At 51.0% G+C, this 20,311-nt stretch overlaps 1 long non-coding RNA gene across 1 annotated transcript; it reads left to right on the top strand.

Annotated features, from left to right (window-relative positions):
* Positions 1-368: 368 nt before the first annotated feature.
* LOC123833607 (uncharacterized) lies at positions 369-19,758 on the top strand. The gene is made up of 4 exons (XR_006788305.3): positions 369-1,066; positions 5,303-7,521; positions 13,617-13,775; positions 18,111-19,758. It is a non-coding gene; the product is annotated as an uncharacterized LOC123833607 (long non-coding RNA).
* Positions 19,759-20,311: the final 553 nt, after the last annotated feature.

The raw sequence follows: 20,311 nt of genomic DNA, 5'->3' as shown, positions 1-20,311 counted from the left end.
GAGACTCTGTGCTAAGTACTGTACTAGGGCACTACGTTGTGTAATTTCCATTTTGCATGTACAGAAATTGAGACTCAGTGAGATCAAATGACTTACCCAAGGTCACATGGCAGGCAGATGGCACAGCCAGGATTTAAGCCAACATATGACTCAAAAGTCCTTGCCAAAGAGCCTTGGATGACAACACGGACGATGTCCTGAGGAGTGAAGAGGTTCTGGGGCATCCACCAGGGACAAGCTGCTCTCTGTGCCTGGCGCCGAATTACCCAAAAGGCAGGTGCACTAAGGGCCCTGGGAAAGCAGCCCTGGCTCCCTTCCATGGCCCCCCAACACTGGAAAATAATTTCTTTTTGATATTTCCGAAAAAACCATTGAGATAATCTCATGAAGCCAATCAAGACCTTATTGGGTTTTTCTACATTTATTTTGTTTAGTGTTGTTTTCTGTTTGAATTTCCTATGGGGAGGGAGCACCATGACATTTATGCCTCAGGATATTAGGGTTTAATTCCCCCTGGGGTCTTAGGACCTCTCCAGACCTTCCCCAGCGCGTAGGTACTATGCCACCCTCCAAGAGTTTAGGAGGGGCGGTGAGGAAGGCCCCGCCACCCTGCTTCTCTAGGGGCTCCTGAGGCCGCGTTCGGGTGTTTCCCGGGGCAGTGGCCTGGTCTCCCCTGACCCGTGGCTTCCCATGGACCAGCCCTTCAGACAAGGCGCTCACTGTCCAGGCATGTTCCAAGCCACCGGCTCGAGTCTGAGCCAGCCCAGGCCTGTTGCAATGAGTCAGCCTTTCACTGGGGAAAAACGTGGTGACTGGCCGGCAAGTCACTTTTTCCAGCTTGGCCGTGGTCCTGGGCTGGGTTTTGGGAGGGCTTCTTTTCTCCCTTTGGGATTCTACTGCCTAGGGCATGCTCCCAGGGGGTCCTGGGAAGCATGGGGGCTGGAATTCTTATGCTGGGGGGTAGGTCGAGTTGCTTCAATGGAGCAGGATGAAGGTGTCCCTCCCCTACATGAGAGAACGAGAGAACGTGGAGGCCACAAAGATTGTATCTGCATCTGCTACACAGGTGAGCCCAGAATGGCCGCTGGGGAAGGGGTGTACACAAGGAAGTCCACCCTGCCACCCTCTGCAGGCTGGGGTGGCACAGCACCCCCAGCAACCTGGAGCTTGGGGCATTCTTGGCCCCTTACCAACTAGAATGCTTTCCTGAAGATGCTGCTGCCGAGGGCCCCCGGAATCTTAAAGCAAGCACTGTTACCTTCCATGAACCTGCCCCCACGCCCAGCTCAGTGCCAGGGCTTGGGTTTCAGAGCCGTTCACTTTACCATCCCTTCTGACTCACCCCCAGCTTCCCTGAGGTTTGCACAGCTCTGCTGACATGGATTCTCCCAGTGTAACTGGGGGAGGGAGAGGCGACGACCATTAGTCAAAGGTGGGAAGGGTGTGTGCGGGTGGGGTTTTGGCCCTTGGTGGCTCATGGAGCAAATTCTTTCTCTCTGCCTCTGAGGCTCTGACCTCATCATTTTTGTGATTCGCAAGGACTAACCTCTCTCACTAGACCATTCATCCAGGCCACAGATATTTGCTGATACCCTTTACTGATAGCCCAGATTCTGGGCTTTGGGGGTGTAGCAGTGCACGGAACAGTCATGTTTCTGTCTTCGTGGAGAGTCTGAGGGGCGGACACAGGTACTCTCCAGGTAATTACATAAGCAGATACCAACAATCCACGAAAAATATGAAGGAAGAGTATGCAAGAGAAGGCATCAGGGCCTGGTGTCAGAGAAGGCTCGCCTGAGATAGAACAGATAAGGAGGAGTTGTCTGGGGGAAGTTGGAGTGAGGAAGAGGGTGAGAATGGTGCTTGTTATGGGTTGAACTGTGTCCCCCCTCCCTGAAAAAGATGTTGGAGTTCTAACACCCCGGTATCTCAGAGTGTGACCTTATTTGGAAATAGGGTCTTTACAGAGGTAAGCAAGTCAACCTTGCTTGAGGTCATTAGGATGGGCCTTCATCCAATAAGGTGTCCTTATACAAAGGGGCAATTTGGATGCCAAGACAGACATGATACAGGGAGGAGGCCATGTGAGGACGAAGGCAGAGATCAGAGGGCTGCATCTATTAGCCAAGGAACGCCAAAGGTGGCCAGCAATTCACCAGAGGCTGGGGGAGAGGCCAGGAGCAGAGTCTCCCTCGAAGCCCTCAGAAGGAACCACCCCTGCCAACGACACCTTGATTCTGCACTTTCTGGCCCCCACAACTTGAGAACAAATTTCTGCTAATCTGTGGTCCTCTGTTACAGCAGCCCCAGCAAACCAATGCAGTGTTCCAGGCGGAGGAAGCCACAAGTGGGAAAGCCTAGAAGGTGAGGGGGGCGAGGCAAACTTCAGAAAGCAAGCCACCCTGGCTGGAAGGCAGAGTCACAAATCCCTTTATCTCTAATGAGAGGAGAGGGGGTCAGTGAGGGCAACTATACAAATAATAAAATAATAAGCACCTTGAAGATGGATAGAACATAGAGATAAGCCCGCGGAGGCAGCAAGTGACTGGGGTAGGTGGAGATTTTCTTGTGGGGATGAGGACTGGAGCCTTTACCCTAGGAGAGAGGGAAATCTATCAGAAATCACAGGGCAGGAGACCTGGAGTCTAGTTGGAGCTGTGTGACCTTGGGCAAATTGCTGTCTCTGTGTTTTAGTTCTTCAATCTCTTTCCTTATCTGGGACATTCCATGACCATGTGACTAGCAGTGTGCTTGATGTTGCCACCCTGTGTGTGACGGGCAGGGTGAGAGGGAAGAGAGAAGAATGAAAATAGTATCCAACATCATTTTTGTTCTTAGGGAGCTTGTAGTCTGCTTGGGGACATGACATTCGTTTAGGCCAGTACACAATAAAGTGTGACGTGTGGTAAGAAGACAGCATCAGATATTCTCAGGGGCTGAAGTGGGGGTTTCCCTCATGGGGGTGGGGGAGGAGAGGGGGTCCTGATACCTGGGTAAAGGCCCCCTGGTGGCCACATCTGTGCTATGCAACTCCATCTCTCCCTCCCGCTCCCCCCATAGTTGATTGACCCAGGGAATAAACACATGATCCAAGCTGGACCAATCAGAGTCTTCCCCTGCGATTTTGGAGGCAGGGTAGAAGCCTTGGATCTAGGGAAGAAAATTCAGGTTCTCTCTAAAGAAATAGGATGCTTTGGTGGCCATGTTTCCTGCCCCATAGAAGGGGCTGGTTTGTGGGAATGAAGCTGACAGGCAAAGACAAGATGGGAGAGACAGAAAGACAAAGAGAGATAGACAGAGCAAGGGAAAGCCCTTCCGTTGTCCCAAGGGCTGGCTGCACTTCTGCTTTTCCTGGGCTTACATGAGTTATACTCCCAGATTCATCGTCCCACATTTCTCCTTTTGGCCTCGGCTATTATAGAATAAGAACAATGTGTATCTTATTTATTGAGAGCTTACTATATGCCAGGCACTCTTCTAATGCTTTGTGGGTATTCATTTAGCTGACTGTCACCCAGCCTTATGAGGTTGGTACCGTATGCCCATTTTAGAGATGAGAGGGTTGAGGCTGAGAGAGTAAGTGGGTAAATTACCACTTACCTGGAAGTGGGCAGGCTAGCAACTGTCAGAGCGATGTCTAGCCCTCTGGCTCCCAGGTGCACTCCTAACCATTGGCCCGTACTGCCTATTTTTGAATGAATGAGTGAAAGCACACCAGCTAGCTAAAGACACACACATACACCTGTGTTTTAGGGGAGCTGGCAGTGGAGAAGAGCAGATGGGGAGGAAAGCACCGAGAAGTAGTGAGGCCTAGGAAACTTACACTCCAGAAAGATTCCCAAAGAAGTGAGGTGTGAATGAGCCTCAAACATGAGTTGGACTTCTGAATGTCACAAGGAAATAGGGACACTTAGGTCCGGAATCTCCTTCTTTTTTGGAAGATTTTATTTATTTATTTATTTGAGAGTGAGAGAGAGCGCGAGTGGGGGAACTGAGAGGGACAAGCAAACTCTGCACTGAGTGCCGTGCCCAATGTGGGGCTCATCTCAGGACCCTGAGATGATGACCTGAGCTGAAAGCAAGAGTCAGGTGCTCAACCAACTGAGCCACCCAGGTGCCCCTGGAATCTCCTTCTTAAATCAACAGAATAATTGCTTTCATGAATTGAGAGCGTTCTCTATGGCCTGCACCCTTCCTACCTTCTGAGTCGTCTCAGCCTCTGGTGTTAGAGGCTTGTCTAATCACCCTTTGGATGGCTCCCCCCTTCCCCGCCCCCCGCCTTGCAGTCTACAGCAAGATCAGCTTCATTGGCTGTTCTTTTCAAAGCCATGCGATATTCCTTGATAATGACCAACGTTTCTAAGGCAAAAATTGACAAATATTTATGACACCCACAGGCTTCACAAGCTGAGGACAGGAAGCCCAGAACTCCGACCTGTGAGTTGGACTAGATCCATGGATGAGGGTGGATGAGCCACAGTGGGAATGGCAGAGCCCAAGGAGGTCACTTTATCTGCTGGCCGCCTTCGCTGGGGGACTAGATTTCACTCACTATCTCCCCTGGTGTTCTCTCGAGCATCCACTTCACCCTGGTGTGGCAACGCGCTGCTTATTAGCTTTGAGGCCAGGCCAACCAGACAAGAAAAGGCACATCCCAATTTCAAAGGGCTGCTGTAGACCAGGACGCTGGGCAGAGGCTGGTGCCCCCACGGCGAATCCGGCTGCATCAGGATCGAGCTGGTGCGAGGCAGGACGGGGTGCTGCCCTGCGGGCTCAAGGGGTTTCCAAGTTGCCAACAGGAGATTTGAAGAAAATTCATTTTCCAGGCAGCCTCATCTTTCAGGAGAACAACCTCTGGGGTCTTTTTGGGGAGTCTCAGGGATAAAAGTTCTTTTGGAGAAAAATGGCCCTTAAAAAAATGCACCCTCACTCTTAGACACCTGAACTCTTAAATAACTTTGGAGCATTTTCTTTGTTCCTGGTACTATGCTAAGCACTCTATACACAGAACGTCTCTTAATTAATCCTCAGAACACCTCATGCAGAGAAGATGACTCCCCTCATCACATGTCCTGGGGAAAACTGAGGTTCAGATTTTTTGGAGGTCATATAGCTAATAAGTGACAGAGTCGGGGTAAAACTCGGGAATGACTTCAAATTCCTTGCTCTTAACCAGAGGGCTATGTTGGGACCTATTAGGTACACATTTCACTGAAGCCTAGATGTTTCCCTCTTATCCCTTCACCCAACTCGTAGTTCTTTTTTTTTTTTTTTTTAAAGATTTTATTTATTTATTTGACAGAGAGAGAAACAGCGAGAGCAGGAACACAAGCAGGTGGAGTGGGAGAGGGAGAAGCAGGCCTCCCGCCAAGCAGGGAGCCCGATGCGGGATTCGATCCCAGGACCCGGGGATCATGACCTGAGCTGAAGGCAGACGCTTAACGACTGAGCCACCCAGGCGCCCCCAATTCGTAGTTCTTAAGGACCTACTACTGTGTGGCGGGTACTGTTTTAGATGCTGGGGATAGAGCAGTACTTAAATAAAACAGACATAAGCCCCCGCCATCATGGAGCATAAAATACATCAACAAAATTGAAAAGCAGCATTATAAGTCAGGGATCATCACTCTACTTGGTAGCTGAAGTAACTGAGACAGGTGTTCATTATTGTCTGCGTAACCCCCAAATCCCTTCCTTCGTGCTTTGTTGTCCAACAAATATTCTTTGACAACCTACTAGGAGTCAGGAGCTGTGCTAGGCACTGGGGCCCCGGGGTCACTGAAACGGATGCAGTCCCTGCTCTCATGGCATCTACATTCCTGTCAGATTGCTCAGTCTTCCTAACCTGTAGCTGCTGCTGCCAGGACAAGGAACTGTACTGGCTTTGGCCCCGAGGCTGTTTCTCAGAAAAACCTGAAGCAGAAGGGGCAAGGCCAGCCGTGTGTGAACTAACCAAGTCGGTACAAGTGCTGGGGACCGTAGATGCCCTTTGTTCTCCCTCTCTGGATGGTGACCCCTGACCCAAGGTTTGTTGGAAGGAACTCTAGGGGAGAAGTCATAGCCCTGGGTCTTAACCATGTGCCTAGCTTTGAGCCAGTCATCTAAACAATCCAAGGCTCATCCCTCATCTATAAAATGGAAAGAAGCCCTTGACCTAGCAGCAGACTTGCAAGATGGTGTGAATTAAAATGAAATAATGGCCCCATGAGCATTTTTTAAAAAAAGATTTAATTTATTTGAGGGGCACCTGAGTGGCTCAGTCGGTTAAGTGTCTGCCTTCGGCTCAGGTCATAATCCCAGGACCCTGGGATAGAGTCCCATGTCGGGCTCTCTGCTCAGCGGGGAGTCGGCTTCTCCCTCTCACTCTCCCTTTGTGCTCTCCCTCTCTTCTCTCTCTCTCAAATAAATAAATAAAATCTTTTTAATAAAATCCTTAAAAAAGATTTTATTTATTTAAGAGAGGGCACAAGCCGGTGAGGGGGGTTTGGGGGCGGAGAGTGGGACAGGGGCAGAGGGAGAGGGAGAAGGAGACTCCCCGCTGAACAGAAAGCCCCACATGGGGCTCAATCCCAGGACTCTGGGATCATGACCTGAGCTGAAGGCAGCCACTTCATCAACTGAGCCACCTAGGCGCCCCTCCATGAGCATTTTTGGATTTTTCTTCTGGGTCCTACATTCTACGCTAGTGTCTTCCAGTTCTTCACTTCCTGTTACTACAGTGCTTCAGAAGGATCTTAGAAAGTCATTCCCATGAAGGTATAAATAACTTATGGGCTTTCAAGTCTTACCTCTCCCAGGCCTAGAGCCTTTCTCATTAAAGAAAAACTGATTCTGGACAAAATGGAGTAACAGGGGCCAGTTCTACTCTCCCACCTGAAACAATTAAAAAGTGCCTTAACTGTGTCCTGACAAAACTTGATAATATTTATAAGAGTGAAAAAATATCCAGCACCCAACAAGGTAAAATTCCCAACGTCTGTCATCCATTCGAAAGAATTTCCAGTGGCAATATCTTGGACAAGAATATTAGCCCCCCGAGGGCAGGGATTTTTGTGTTTTATTCCCCAGGTCCTAGAAAAGTACCTGACACATCGTAGGCACGCAATAACTCTTTGCTGAATAATGAATGAATGACAGGGGATGTCAGGCATCAGTGAGCATAATGTCCAGCCCGGGCAGGGGTCACCTCCGGAGTCCTAGAACCCACCCGGTGCTTACAGCCTGCCCGACAGATACGGTCCTCAAATCAGCCCACGCATGGGAGAGGAGACCCTCTGAACAGCGACAGCCTTTAGGGGGAGGGAACCTCTGCCTCAAGAGCCCCGTCATCACGTCATCACGTCGGGAGGAAAAGGAAAGCTTCTACTCAGTGATAACCATCGCTGTGAACTCCTCCCCGCGGCACCCCCTCCCTGCAAGCCCCCGCCTGTTTACTGGAAGACGCGACCCTGTGTTCTACATCCTGAGCACTGAGAGATTTCATCACTGGCTCAAGGCAAGACAGAGAAGCTGGGTGTCAAGGTGATAAATCGTGTCAGATTTGGGATGGTTGGGGTGCTGTGGGGGGTGGGGCATATGTCGAATGAGTCTGCTCGTTCTTGTGTTAATCCTTTCATTCTGCATGAATTGATTTGGGTCATGCCTCATGTGTGCATGGGGCCTCCAGAGACAAAAATGAAAACAGTGGTGATGAAAATAATCATAAAAGTCATATTTTCTAAATGATTACTTCAAAAGGCAATGTGTTGGCGTGGCCAGGAGTGTGGCTCTAAGCCAGTCTACTTGGGTTCTTAATTTCAGCCTTTTACCAGCACCGTGACTCTGGGCAAGTTACTGAAACTCTCTGAGACTCCATCTCCTTGTCTCTAAAATGAGGTTGTTCTAACTAAATGAGTTAATACATTTAAAGCTCTTGGAACAGTATCTGCTATTTGTTTGCCTGGCATCCCGTTAGACACTTTCCAGCCCTATGCTGGGGCGGCTGGTGTGGTGCTGGTGGTGGGGTCAGGGAGGGGGGTGGGGAGGGCTGGAATTGCAGTCATGAGCTCTGAGTTGGAAGCTGGGCACCCGCTTTCTCACTGTGTGACCTTGGGCAAGTACTTACCTTCTTGGAACTTCCTTTCTCTCACCTGGCAGGGGATGCAAGTAAACTCCATGAGGGTGGAGAATTCTGTTTGTTCACTCCTATCTCCTCAGGGTCTTCAACCGTGCCTGGCTTAATAAATACCTCTTGAATATTTGGATGAATATATCATAATCAGGTTCAGCAGCATCATTTGTAGGGCCCAGGGTAAAACGAAAATGTGGGGCTCCTCATTGAAAAATCAAGACTTTCAAGATGGCGATGGCTGAGTATAAAACCAAGCGCGGGGCCCTTTGAAGTGCGGGGTGGCCCTGTGTGACTGCACGGGCCACACGCCCACGGAGTTGGCTCTGACAATAGCTCTCCCATGTTGTTGATACAAGGATGAAGTGAGTTAATGCCTGTAAAGCAATGAGCATATGCTTGACCCAGAGCAGGCTCTCAACATGTGCCGATATTCCTCCTGTCCTAATTTGTGTTCACCCACGTCCCTATGAGAGCACACGGGTATTACCCCACTTCCCAGGGCAGGGAAGGGGGCTTGGAGAGGTGATGAAGGCACTTGCCCACTGTCCCACTGATGAGGAGGGTAGGATTTGAACGCAAGTCAGGCCAATGCTGACTCTACCGTGAGGGAATGGTGAGTGGAAGCAGGGGAAGATGCAGAAGGGTGCGGGGAGCCAGGAAGGAAGGGTCTTGGGTTGGAATGGCTTCCTTAGGCCTGATTGTCTGATAACCCGAGTTTGTTCCTGTTGTTCAGTGGGGAACCCGCAGGCCTGAGAGGCTTCTGAGCTGGGCAAATGAGAGTGGCTCTGCCTGGCCCATGACCCTCTGCGAGTGGAGAGGGTCATGGACAGCAGGGACCCAGGCGAGTCAGGACTGAGGCCTGGGCCAAGGACAGAGCCTGGGCTGGCCGTGGAGGCCTGAATTTATGGATGAAAATCCAACCTCTGCTACTGACAGCCCCTGACAAAACTGTCCCTTTCCCGTGGTCTAGAAGGCTGCTGTGACCCAGGCCCTGCTGCCCCACCTCCCCTCCTCCCATGCTTCTCCTTGCTCACCTCAGTCCCTCCTTGGACTTCCTAGAAATCCACCAGTTTCTTTCCCACCCAAGGGCCTTGGCTCTCCCTGTTTGTCCTGCTGAGAACAGCCTTTCCCAGCTTCCTTCCCACCCATCCCACCATAGCTCAAATGGCACCTCTGAAAAAAAGCCTTCCCTTACCGTTTTTGCTAAACACCACCATGCTCACAATCTATACTTCCTTGCCTTGCTTGCTTCCTAACCCCATCTACAATTGCTTTCCTTGCTGATTTGCTTATTTGTTCGCCCTTGACTAGAACATACACAAATAAACTTGATAACAGGAACTGTGCTCGGATTTCTATTCCTCTCACCTAGGACAGTGGCCACCACATGGGAGGGATCGATACCTATTTGTTGAGTCCACAGACAAATGAATAGCTGTATGACGGTGGGAAAATGACTTACGCTCTTTGGGCCTTAGTTATCCCATCTATAAAATGGGAGTAATACCTACTTCTTAGGTGGACATGTGGATTAAAACAAGGCTGCCATTTATTGAGGGCTCCCTGTGTGTCAGGCACTGTACTAGGTACACAAAGCCTGGCATCTAGAAAGAGTTTGATTAACGACAACTCTTACTTGCATTACTACCATTGCTACTACTAATCGGACCCCATAGGTCGGGCTCCCCGAATTGAGAAGCTGCACCCTGGATCCTGAGATGTCCCCCAAGAGGTTCCATGGAGTCCCAAGGTAGGGAGACAATCCCGGGAGCCGGAAGCAAAGGTGACACTCTGGGAAGGAAAACTAGTCTGAAATCCTCTGGGGTTCCTTCTTTTTGGATTTCTCTTTTCTCTCCTGACTATCCCATCCCACTCCACCCCTGCTCAGCCCCGCCCTTCCCAACCACACACCAAGAATAAACCTCACACCCTGCGTGCCTCCATGTCACAGTTTCCTGCCTTTATGGTCACAGGCGGCTAGGGCTCTGAGGGATTTTCCAGCTCAGGGCAACGCTAGTGGGACCCGAGGCAATGTGACATAAGAGGAGCTGTGATAGAGACCCAGAACCAGGAAAACCCCGAGCAGACACCGACAGAGAACCGGAGCGGGGCCCCTCAGACGGTGCCTGTGGCGGAGGCCCCCGGGAAGGGGAACCAGGCCTTCTCTCTGCCTTCCTCCTCTGCCCTCACAGCAGGCCATCAGAGGCTTGCTGCTGGCGGTGAAGGCTGTCCTGGCTCGCGGCCAGGGGTCCCCAGACTGACCAGGCCCAGAACCAGAAACTGCACTTCGGGTCTGAGACATTCATGGCCAGGCTGGATCCAGATGGATTCCAGTTTAGAGACCCACCCATTCCTTGAGGAAGTCCTGTTTTCTCTCCCTTCTCTTCCCCTTCAGATAGTCTCCAAGGACTCTCCGGTGTCCTGTGCTAACCCCTGGCAGTCTCACAGATAGCTATCGGCGTCAGATACCATCGCGAGAGAGCTATTTCCCCCCTTGGTCTTTCTCTTCTAATCTCCACTGCTGATATCTATCTACTTCTTCCAAACCTGTCAGGGGACCTGGTTTCCAGTTCTGCTCTGGCTCTGACTTACTCAGTGACTTCAAGCAATTTCCAGCCTTTCTCTGGGCCTCGGTGACCCATCTATAATATGAGGCCCCACATGGTCCATTTCGGCTCTGACATTCTAGGGTTCAAAGTTTAGAGATTCAACCACAAGAATATTTACCAGAAGGGGTGCTGCTGCCTACCCTGTCTCCATGCCCTTAGGACTTGAAAGGTTCACACACAGTATGACCTGCTCCCTGCCCACCTTCTTGGCTGTGTGACCATGGCCACAGTCACTGTCGAATGGACAGAGGACAAGATATTTGGAAGACTAAAAAGGCAAAATGTCTAACACAGCGCTTCCTAACACCTAACAGGTGTGCATTAAAAGGAAGCCATTATGAATTAAAAAGAAAAGAACAAGAGGACAGAAAGTCTAAAGGGAAAAAATGTGGTCAAAGAATGATCCATTCAGCAAACATTTGGAGCATGTCCTATGGTGCACTGGGGTTACAAAAATGAATATGGAACTCAAGAACTCAGAATTCAAGATACTGAAAGTGGAGGAGGCAGATTTGTCAACAGATGTTCTGTAGCATTCTGATTTCTCTATTTCCCAGAATCCAAGTCCATTGTAAAGCTGTTCACTGAACAAGGGTGCAGGCTCAGAGTTCATGGGTGCTGAAATTCAAGCCAGGTTCCATTTCCTAAACATGGGTCTAGAGGGCTGTGTCTTCCCTGAAAAGTCCTTTCTCCGACATCTCACAAATGTGCCATTTGAGCTTGCTAGTCCAGGCCCAGCAGCATCCACATTTGCCCTGCTCTGAGCCATTCAAGTCCCCATAACCAGAGTGGTCGTTTCAGGCTTAAAAGAACAATGTTCACACACACACACACACACCCTCATGAGTACCTCATCATCCTTAACTTGGCCTTCAAGCTCCTTTACTATCTGCCATTAGCTCCTTCTCATCCAGCTCTATGATCTCCTCCCCACTCATACTCCTTAAGACTACAGAGTCCATACTATGTTCCTTCACTTCCTTCCACTAAGCCGGAAGGCCTTTGCACATGCTGTTTCCTCTGTCAGGAATAACCTCTTTTCCCTGTTTGACCAGCGAATGCCTCAAATCTCCAGATCCCAGTTGAGACACTATTCTCTCCAAGAAGCCTACTTTGAATCCTCTGCATGCCCCCACCCCATCAGACCTCATTCTCCCTTACGTGCCCTCACAGCTGCCGCACTTCTCTAAAGCCCTTGTCAGACTCATAATTCAGTGATTAATAGTATTAATAGTTGATGATTGCCTTTCTCCCCTGGGAAATTAGAAGCCCTTGGGGCATAGGTACCAAGTCTGTTCCATGCTGTGTATGTTATCTACGCCCCCTTTCATCTGTCTATCTATGCACTTGCTATGTGCTATCACCTATCACCCCAGTGCATATAGTTGGTGCTCAATCATTGAATAAGTGCCCAATCACAGCTTAATAGAATGAAGGCCAATAGAGAGGTGAGTTCCACTTGTCTGAGGAAGGAGCAGTTGCAGGCGAGGAAGGTTGCAAACAGGAGGTATCCTTGTTTTGGGGGTGCCTGGAGGGACACGTGGGGTTCCCATGGCACACTGGCTGAAGGCAAGGGCAGAGGGTACTAGGCCTTCGGGGGCCCATGGAGAGGGGCCGCTCCAGACAAGCTGGCAATCATGTGGAAGTCAGAGATCTGGTCTTCCCCAATTTCCTGGGCGCCCCAGGACATATACACCCTGTGCCTTTGCCGGCATGTTGATAAGAGACTCCCCAGATATCCCGACTGGGTGAACGTGAACCCCGTATGGTTCCAAACTCCATCACAAAACCACAGTGGGGCTTCAGAAACCCTAACACGCATCGCCACTTGGCTGGCAGTTTGGGGGCAGATTGTTCTCTAGGATGCAGAGAGGGCCCTTGTGATCCAGGGAGAGCAGAACCTGGAGGCCGTAATGAATGCCTTCTCGAGGCGCCCTTCAAGTGCTCTCAGCTGTGGGTGATGCCCCACCACCACCCCCAGCACAGGGCCTTTCCCAGGGCCACTTCGCTTCTCCTGAATTAATTATTCTTCACATGCTAAATGTAAATTATATTTTTAAAGGATCAGGGACATTTTCAAACACTTTTGCAATGGGAGAGAACAGTATAAAGAACCTCCCACCCAAGACCCAGCTTCAAGAAATACCCATTCCTGCACCATTTGCTTTGTTTATATTTCCCCCCAAACTGGATTCGTTTAAATCAAATTCCAGACAACTTACCGTGTTATTTGGAAATGCTTTGATTGGTAGTACTCCCTTTTAAAATGCAAGTAATCTGTGTTCTTGACAAGGGGGGAAATGTTTTAAATTAAAAGAGGAAGAAAATGACACATATCCCAATCACCTGGTGTTGATTTCAATGGGATGGCTCCGGCAGGGGTTGGGTTTGAACCTCTGCTTTGTTGCCTGCAGTTATGTGACCTGGGTAAGGTGCCCCTGTGGGCCTCAGCTTCCATGGATATAAAATGCATAGAGGAAGTGTGTGTGTCTCACCTAGGCTTGTTGTGAGGAGGAAAGACGTGGTTACCGTTGGCTCGTGCTCAGTAAGTGCTCAGTACAGATGGAGCATCCTGCCTGGTCTAAGACCTATGATGTGCTTGGCATCAAAACTCTGCAGAAGGCACAGCTGCTTCACCCACAGAATGGGAGCAGAATTGCTCAGGAAGGGAGGCGGCCCAGTGTGGGAGGGAACACTTCTGCTTGCCTGCGGGGTTTGGAATCTCAGATCCTCGGGCCATCTTAAATTGCTTCCAGAGGCTGACCTCAGTGCTGGGTTATTACTAATCCACACCATTTGATCAGGGTGACTTTTGCCTTCTAATTCCACACTGTCTGGAGGGAAAAGAAGAGGAAGCGCTGAAAGGAAGATGTAGTCTAAACATGTCCACTTTGCAGATGGGAAAACTGAGGCCTGCCAAGTGAAGCCACCAGGATCCCAGAGCTGGCTAATGGCAGAGTGAGGACCGGAGAGGCCAGGTTCCAGCCTCAGTCTTGCACCTATAAAATGGATGGGCTGAAAGCCTGGGAAATGTCAACTCTCCTGAGATCCTGAAGGTACAGCAAGCAGAAGGCCCACCCCTCGGAGCCGGTCAAAGAGTAGCTGAGACGTTTATGCACTTGGGGTGAGGGCAGCTTCTAAGAATCGGGGCCATGTGTTTTTTCCCAAGAGACTTTTGAAAGCAAAGCTTGCAGGGACCCTTCTCTTCCAGACAGGAGGTCATAGCCGAGGTATCTGACCAGATGCAAACAACTTCCCTCTCTGTTCTTGTTAACGCTGATAAAAGGGCTTCCTTCCGCATTCTCAGGATCGGCTTTTCACCCCTTGCCACTGGCCGACTCAGCCACCAGTCCCCTTCTTGTCACACTATCCTCCCACTGCCCCCACCCTCTCGCCGTCCTCCACTTGACCTTGTCCTAGACCGTCCTTTTGGCAGGATTTGTGGGCCGCTGGACTCTCCTCACCTCAGCTGGCTTCTTCTCTTCTTTCTGACACTGGTGGTTTGTGTTTCACTTCTCCACCGGGGCAAGGGGTGGAGGCAGGCCTGATGATAACTCGGCCTTATTTCTGGCAGCTGTGGTGGGCCTTGGGGGCAGAAGATGTCTAGTTCTGGTTCTGCTGGCAGACACGCCTCTCCACCTGGCCAGCTCCGGTTTCCTCTTTTGCACCCTGGGGATGGTCTTGTCTGCCTCGTAGGGCTTGGCGGTGGAAACCAGTGCTAGTGACTAACACAAATTGAGCATCTACTACGTGCCAGGGACAGCATGGGATTGACCTTGGAAGCCTCATGGCAGCTCTGTTCAACAGACTTGCCCAGCGACACACAGGCCATGAGGGGTGGAGGCGGGCTTTGGAGCCAAGTTTTGGGCCTCCAGAGCATGAGCTCTTAACCACCTCACCACACTGCCTCCCTAAAAAGTAACATCTATATGACCCACCTGGAACTACTAGCAGCAGAAGCTGCAGATTTCGCAAAGTGTAAAAGATCTCCTCTGTTCGCATGCCTGCCATATCTGAGCGACAGCTACTGACGGGGTGCCCCCACCCCCTTATTTCACTAAGTATAAAGTCTATACTTTTACTGGTACTATCCCATTGTATTGATAGGGGAAGCGGCAGCTTAGAGAGGTTAAGGGACTGAGCAGGGTCATATAGCTAGTGGGGTGGGGTGCAGCAGGGAGATTTGAAGGCATCCAGATTCATTCATTCCATTATTGAGCTCCGACTGTATACCAGCCTGCATGTCCAGTGCAGTTTTGAAGGGGGGTCCGCAACGGGGTTCCTGCCCTCTCAGGGCTTCCACTTGAAGAGGCGCGTGGGTAATAATTCCGTGACAGATCTTGGCTGCTCGGCTGATAACACTCTGCAAGGCTGTTTCCCTTGCACTGTTCACACTGAAATCACACTCAGCAGCCAGCTCGCCATTAATTGCCAGAATGGATGGAGCCACCCAAGCAACAGAGCTCTGGAGCTAGACCCTGTGGCCACAGGTCACTTGGAGTGAACTCGAATGGCCTGCCGTGCCCCTGCTGCCTCGTTCTCTCCCAATAACATCCAGCAGCTGCCAGGCCTGCAGGCCAGAGGACCCCTTGGGCTGGCAGCAGGCTGGGTGGGGCCTTGACTCACCGCCACCCGCCGAGCTGTGTCTGAACACTTCCCTTCCAGCACGCCAGAACACCCATTTGGAAACCAAGGTGAAAAGAGGGTAGAGTCCAGTCTGGGATTGGAGTCTGGGCATCTACATCTGTGTGGTCTTTCTCTGTCCCCGTCTCCTCCTCCTTCCTTCCTCAGTAAATGCACGTTCATTCGAGCAGAGCCAACCAGGCGGCTGCCTCAGCCTGAAGCTGCTGAAGGGTCACCTTGAATTTAAAAAATCTCTGTCACCCGTTCTCCCTTCCTTCCCCCTCTCTCAACCTCTCCTCCTCTGGCCACTGACTGACTCTTGTTTAAGTTCCCTTCTCTTCTCTCTTTCCCCTCTGCCATGCCTTGCCCTTCATTCTTGGCACACGTTGCAGGCGAGGAGAACCCCTTTCTTTCTTCCACCCCATACCTTTGCTCCTTGTTTGTTTGTTAAGAAAAAGTTGCCTCCAGGCGCCTGGGTGGCTCAGTGGTTAAGCGTCTGCCTTCAGCTCAGGTCATGATCTCAGGGTCCTGGAATCAAGCCCCACATCGGGCTCTCTGCTCGGCGGGAAGCTTACTTCTCCCTCTCCCACTCCCCCTGCTTGTGTTCCCTCTCTCGCTGTGTCTCTCTCTGTCAAATAAATAAATAAAATCTTTAAAAAATAAATGTTGCCTTTTCCCCCTGCCTTCAAAATAATATTCCAAGATTGTCTTCTCCCTTCAAAAGTCATTGGTTTCATATACTTTGATCACAGTCATTGGCGGGATTGCTTTTGTGACAAGTGTCCTTTGGTCACCCTGCTTTTGCCGAACAGAAGGATACACTTGCGGGTCAGTCCGCTGGGAGGGAAGACCTGAACCCAGAGCAGCTTCCCTTTCTGCAGGCTGTCTGTGGAGAGGCTTGCAGCAGCTTTGCCGACTTGGACAGAGGCACAGGCCGGGAGTGGGGAGCGAGTGGTGCGTCCACTGGCGTCTAAGCCTCCCAGCTCCGGCCCCGGACCTCTGTCCGCAGTCCTGTCCTCTGTCCTCAGCAAAGTGCGCAGAAGGCACGGTGTCTGGCTTGTCGGTTCCCGCCAGCCACGACCAACGGGGAGTTACTGAAAACATAGTCCTCCACCTCAGAAGTGTTTGTTTAGTCACGGTTGGTAAGAATGTCTGAGAGCAAGAGGGGGAGGAAGAACAGGAGGAGCAGGAGGGCGAGAGAGAGGGAGAGCAGAGACATGGGAAGAGAGACGTTGAGAAAGTCCAGCCAGAGAAGGGGCGTGAGAAATACGGACAGAAACCGCGTTGGGGAGCCCGCACAGGAGACAGCTGCGACAGAACAAAAACAAGGGGAAGAGACGCAGAGGGAGAGAGCAGGAGAGCCCGTGGAGTAGAAGAGTCAGAGAAGAGACATGACAATAGGAGGGAGAGCCTCAGGGGAGAAAGGAGAAACTAACAGGAAAGAAAAAAAAATGCAAAGAACCACAGATTTTTAGAGCTGAGAGGGACCTTAAGAGCTGCTTCTTGATTTGGCCAACACGGCATCTTCTAGACCCAGACTGCCTTGGTTGCCCACTTCCTAGCTGTGCAGTGGAGAGAGGTTACTAATTTATCATGCCTCGGTGTCCTCAACTGCAAAATGCAGACAACAGCCCTTACGCCACAGGGTGCTTGGGAGGGCTGCCTGAGTTAACACAGCTAACAAATGGTCAAGAAAGCCAGTTCTGGCTCTTACCATTTTTTTAAAAAGATCTTATTTATTTATTTGACAGAGAGAGACACAGCGAGAGAGGGAACACAAGCAGGGGGAGTGGGAGAGGGAGAAGCAGGCCTCCTGCCAAGCAGGGAGCCCGATGCGGGGCTCGATGCGGGGCTTGATGCGGGGCTCGATGCGGGGCTCGATCCCAGGACTCTGGGATCATGACCTGAGCCGAAGGCAGACGCTTAAGGGCTGAGCCACCCAGGTGCCCCTGGCTGTTACCATTTATTGAACATTGATGTGGCAGGAAGTGCGTGGTGTGGGACCCAAAGATGCCTCAGACCCTTGCCCTATCGTTGGGGGTGGGTGGGAGTGGGGTGGGGCGTGGGGGGTGTATGCTCCGGTTTTTCCTGGGCTGTCCAGTTTATTTGTGGTTATAAATAACATCCCCCTTTCACTCCCAAAAGTGCCCAGATGAAGAGGATAGCTTATCTCCCTGGATTTCTGGGGCAGAGGGTGTGAGCTAATTGGACGGGGCTGGGCTGGGCCTGCAGCAGACAACAGCTCGAGCCTGCCGAAGGTGACATGGGTCAGGTGCCAGTGATGATGGCGGCTTGGGTTAGCACAGTTTTTAATTCTCCAAGAAAAGCTGGAAATCTAGGTTTTTATACAAAATCCTCCTATTTTTTTCTAAACAGACTTTATTTAGATTTTTTCTCATAGACTTTTTAAAAGAATCGCCTCCCATTAAAATGCCTCCGAATTCCCTTTCAGTCCAGTTAAAGCACACCTGTAGTTTGGGCCAGCAAGTGGTCCATTTCCAACCTCTGCTAAAGGAAGCGACAGTCTATTGAGGGGAGCAAGACAAGTAAACAGGCCGTTACCACACAGGGGATAAGGGTGGTGACCAAGGTGAGTTCAGGGTGAGTCAGAACCCAGAGGAGGGGCAGCTACCTCAGCTGGCAGGTGGGAGTCAGGGAAGACTTCCTGAAAGAGGTGACAACTGAGCTGATTCCTGAGAGATGAGTGGGAACAGTTCCTAGAATTGATACTAATGGTGACTGGAGCTTTTTACCCTGTTGCTTTCTAGGTGTTTGGCACCGTTAACAACCGTACAGAAACCACCTCGCTTAACCAGCACAATAACCCTATAAATCAGATACCTTTGTTATTCTCATTTCCCAGAAGAGACTGAGGCACAAAGAGAGTTAAGTAACTTGCTGCAGGGCACACTGTCAACACGTGCCATGTGCTCCACCGTGCATGCTGTGAAGCCCTATTCCAGAACATTCCGAGGAAGGGCAGAAGGGTATGGCCAAAGAACTGCCAGGCACGCTAATGAACCTGAAGGCGGGCTGTTGCAGCTGAAGCTTGAGATGTGTTTGTAACACAAGGCAAGGCAGTAGATTGTGGGCTGGGACCCAGGAGGCTGCTGGGAGTAACACTCGCCCCTGCTAAGGAGCCTGGACTCTTTGACTAGAGCGAAATGCTAGAAGATTTAAAGATCAGCACAACACACTCCCCCACTTCCCTCCCTCCATTTTATGGAAGAGAAAACTGAGGCCGAGAGCACTTCCCTCCCTCGCCCGAGGCCACACAGCCCAGCTCCGGGGCCAAACTTGGGCTCCTGACTCCCACCGGCACAGGGCCCCACCTTCGGGAGTGCCTGCCCAGTGGGAAAGGAGAGCGCCCAGAACCGTGGCTTTCGAGACTTTACACCGAAGATTAAAGAGTTATCTGAACAAGAGAAGTTAATCTGCTCTGGCTCCGTTCCCTCGCCCGCCCTGGGTGGACCCAAGTTGCTCTTCTGGCCTCACCCTCCCCACCCACCGGCCTCTTGTGAAGGGAGAACCTTCACGAGAAGATGACTCCTCCATAGAAAGCCTGGGCCTGGGCTTCATCAGGGCCCAGCAACTAAGGAAAGGCGGCGGATCAGATGGGCTGGAGCCGGCCCTGGGTGGTAAATAAAGTCCCTGGACACCGAAGCAGCTTGATCTGTGAGAGTCCTGCCAGGGTGTGGCTGGGCAGGCGGGCAGAAGACAGACGGCCCTTCGGAGACAGTGCCTATCTCTGCTCCCTGGGTTAATGCCTGCCGCTGGTAGATTGATTCGTGTGCAACTGGGAGGGCAATCCAGCCGAGACGTTTCCAATCTGTCTTGTCCCAGCTTGACTGCAGGGCAGAGCAGTCTTACTGCACTCTGACATCTGGTGGCTGGGGAGCCTGGGCTAATTTGCATGGATGGATTCAGACCACCTGGTTGGCTCAGGTGGCCAGGGAGATCCTCCATGTATATTCCAGAAGGCCATGCGTAACTCACAGCAGGCACTGTTCTAGGACCCAGGGGCAGGCGGCACCGCCGGTCTCATGGGACTCATATTCTAGGAGAGGGGACCAAAACGATGACTAGATGAGTAATAAAATAAATAATTTCAGAGACAGTGGAGATGACTCTAGACCAGAATTTTGCAACGTTGACTCTATTGCCATTTTAGGCTGGATGATTCTTGGTTGTGAGGGGCTGTCCTATGCATTGTAGGATACTTAGCATCTCTGGCCTCTGCCCATTAGATGCAAGCAGCAACACCCTTAGATATGACAACCAAAAATGTCTCCAGTGTCAAATATTCCCTGGGGGGAAACATCGCCCCTGCCTGATTGACAAACCCTGCTCTAGACCAGAACTCTTTTTTTTTTTAAGATTTCATTTATTTATTTATTTATTTGACAGAGAGACAGCGAGAGAAGGAACACAAGCAGGGGGAGTGGGGGAGGGAGAAGCAGGCTTCCTGCTGAGCAGGGAGCCCGATGTAGGGCTCGATCCCAGGACCCTGGGATCATGACCTGAGCCGAAGGCAGACGCTTAACGACTGAGCCCCCCCAGGCGCCCCCTCAGGGCACATCTCAATTCCGAGAGCGCAGTGCTAGACCTCCCATCGCTACTGCTTGAGTGCTGAGCTTCAGTGTACTCTCTCCCAGGCTCATCGGAAAGGCAGCTGAAGACAGAGCCTTGCTACTTGGAGTGTGGTCCCAGAGCAACAGCAGTGGTGTCACCTGTCCTGTCGGAAATGCAGGATCTCAGGCCCCTCCCAGAACCTGCTGAATCAGAATCTGCATTTTAATGAGCTCCCCAGGTCATGTGTGTGTACATTAAAGTATGAGAAGCACTGGTGAGGAAATCATAGTGCCCAGTGTCGGGCATCTATCTTGGCGGGGGGGACTGAAGTCCATGAAATAAACTAATTCGGTTAGCAGACACTGCATGTTCCTATTAGCTAACCTGGGGGTCTCAG

Source organism: Mirounga angustirostris, unplaced genomic scaffold (assembly GCF_029215605.1).
Source record: "Mirounga angustirostris isolate CCGP_5_RB_7025 unplaced genomic scaffold, mMirAng1.0.hap1 SCAF_1, whole genome shotgun sequence".
NCBI classification, from domain to species: Eukaryota; Metazoa; Chordata; class Mammalia; order Carnivora; family Phocidae; genus Mirounga; species Mirounga angustirostris.
Note: the sequence above shows the minus strand (reverse complement) of the source record. Positions and strands in the feature narration are given on the sequence as shown.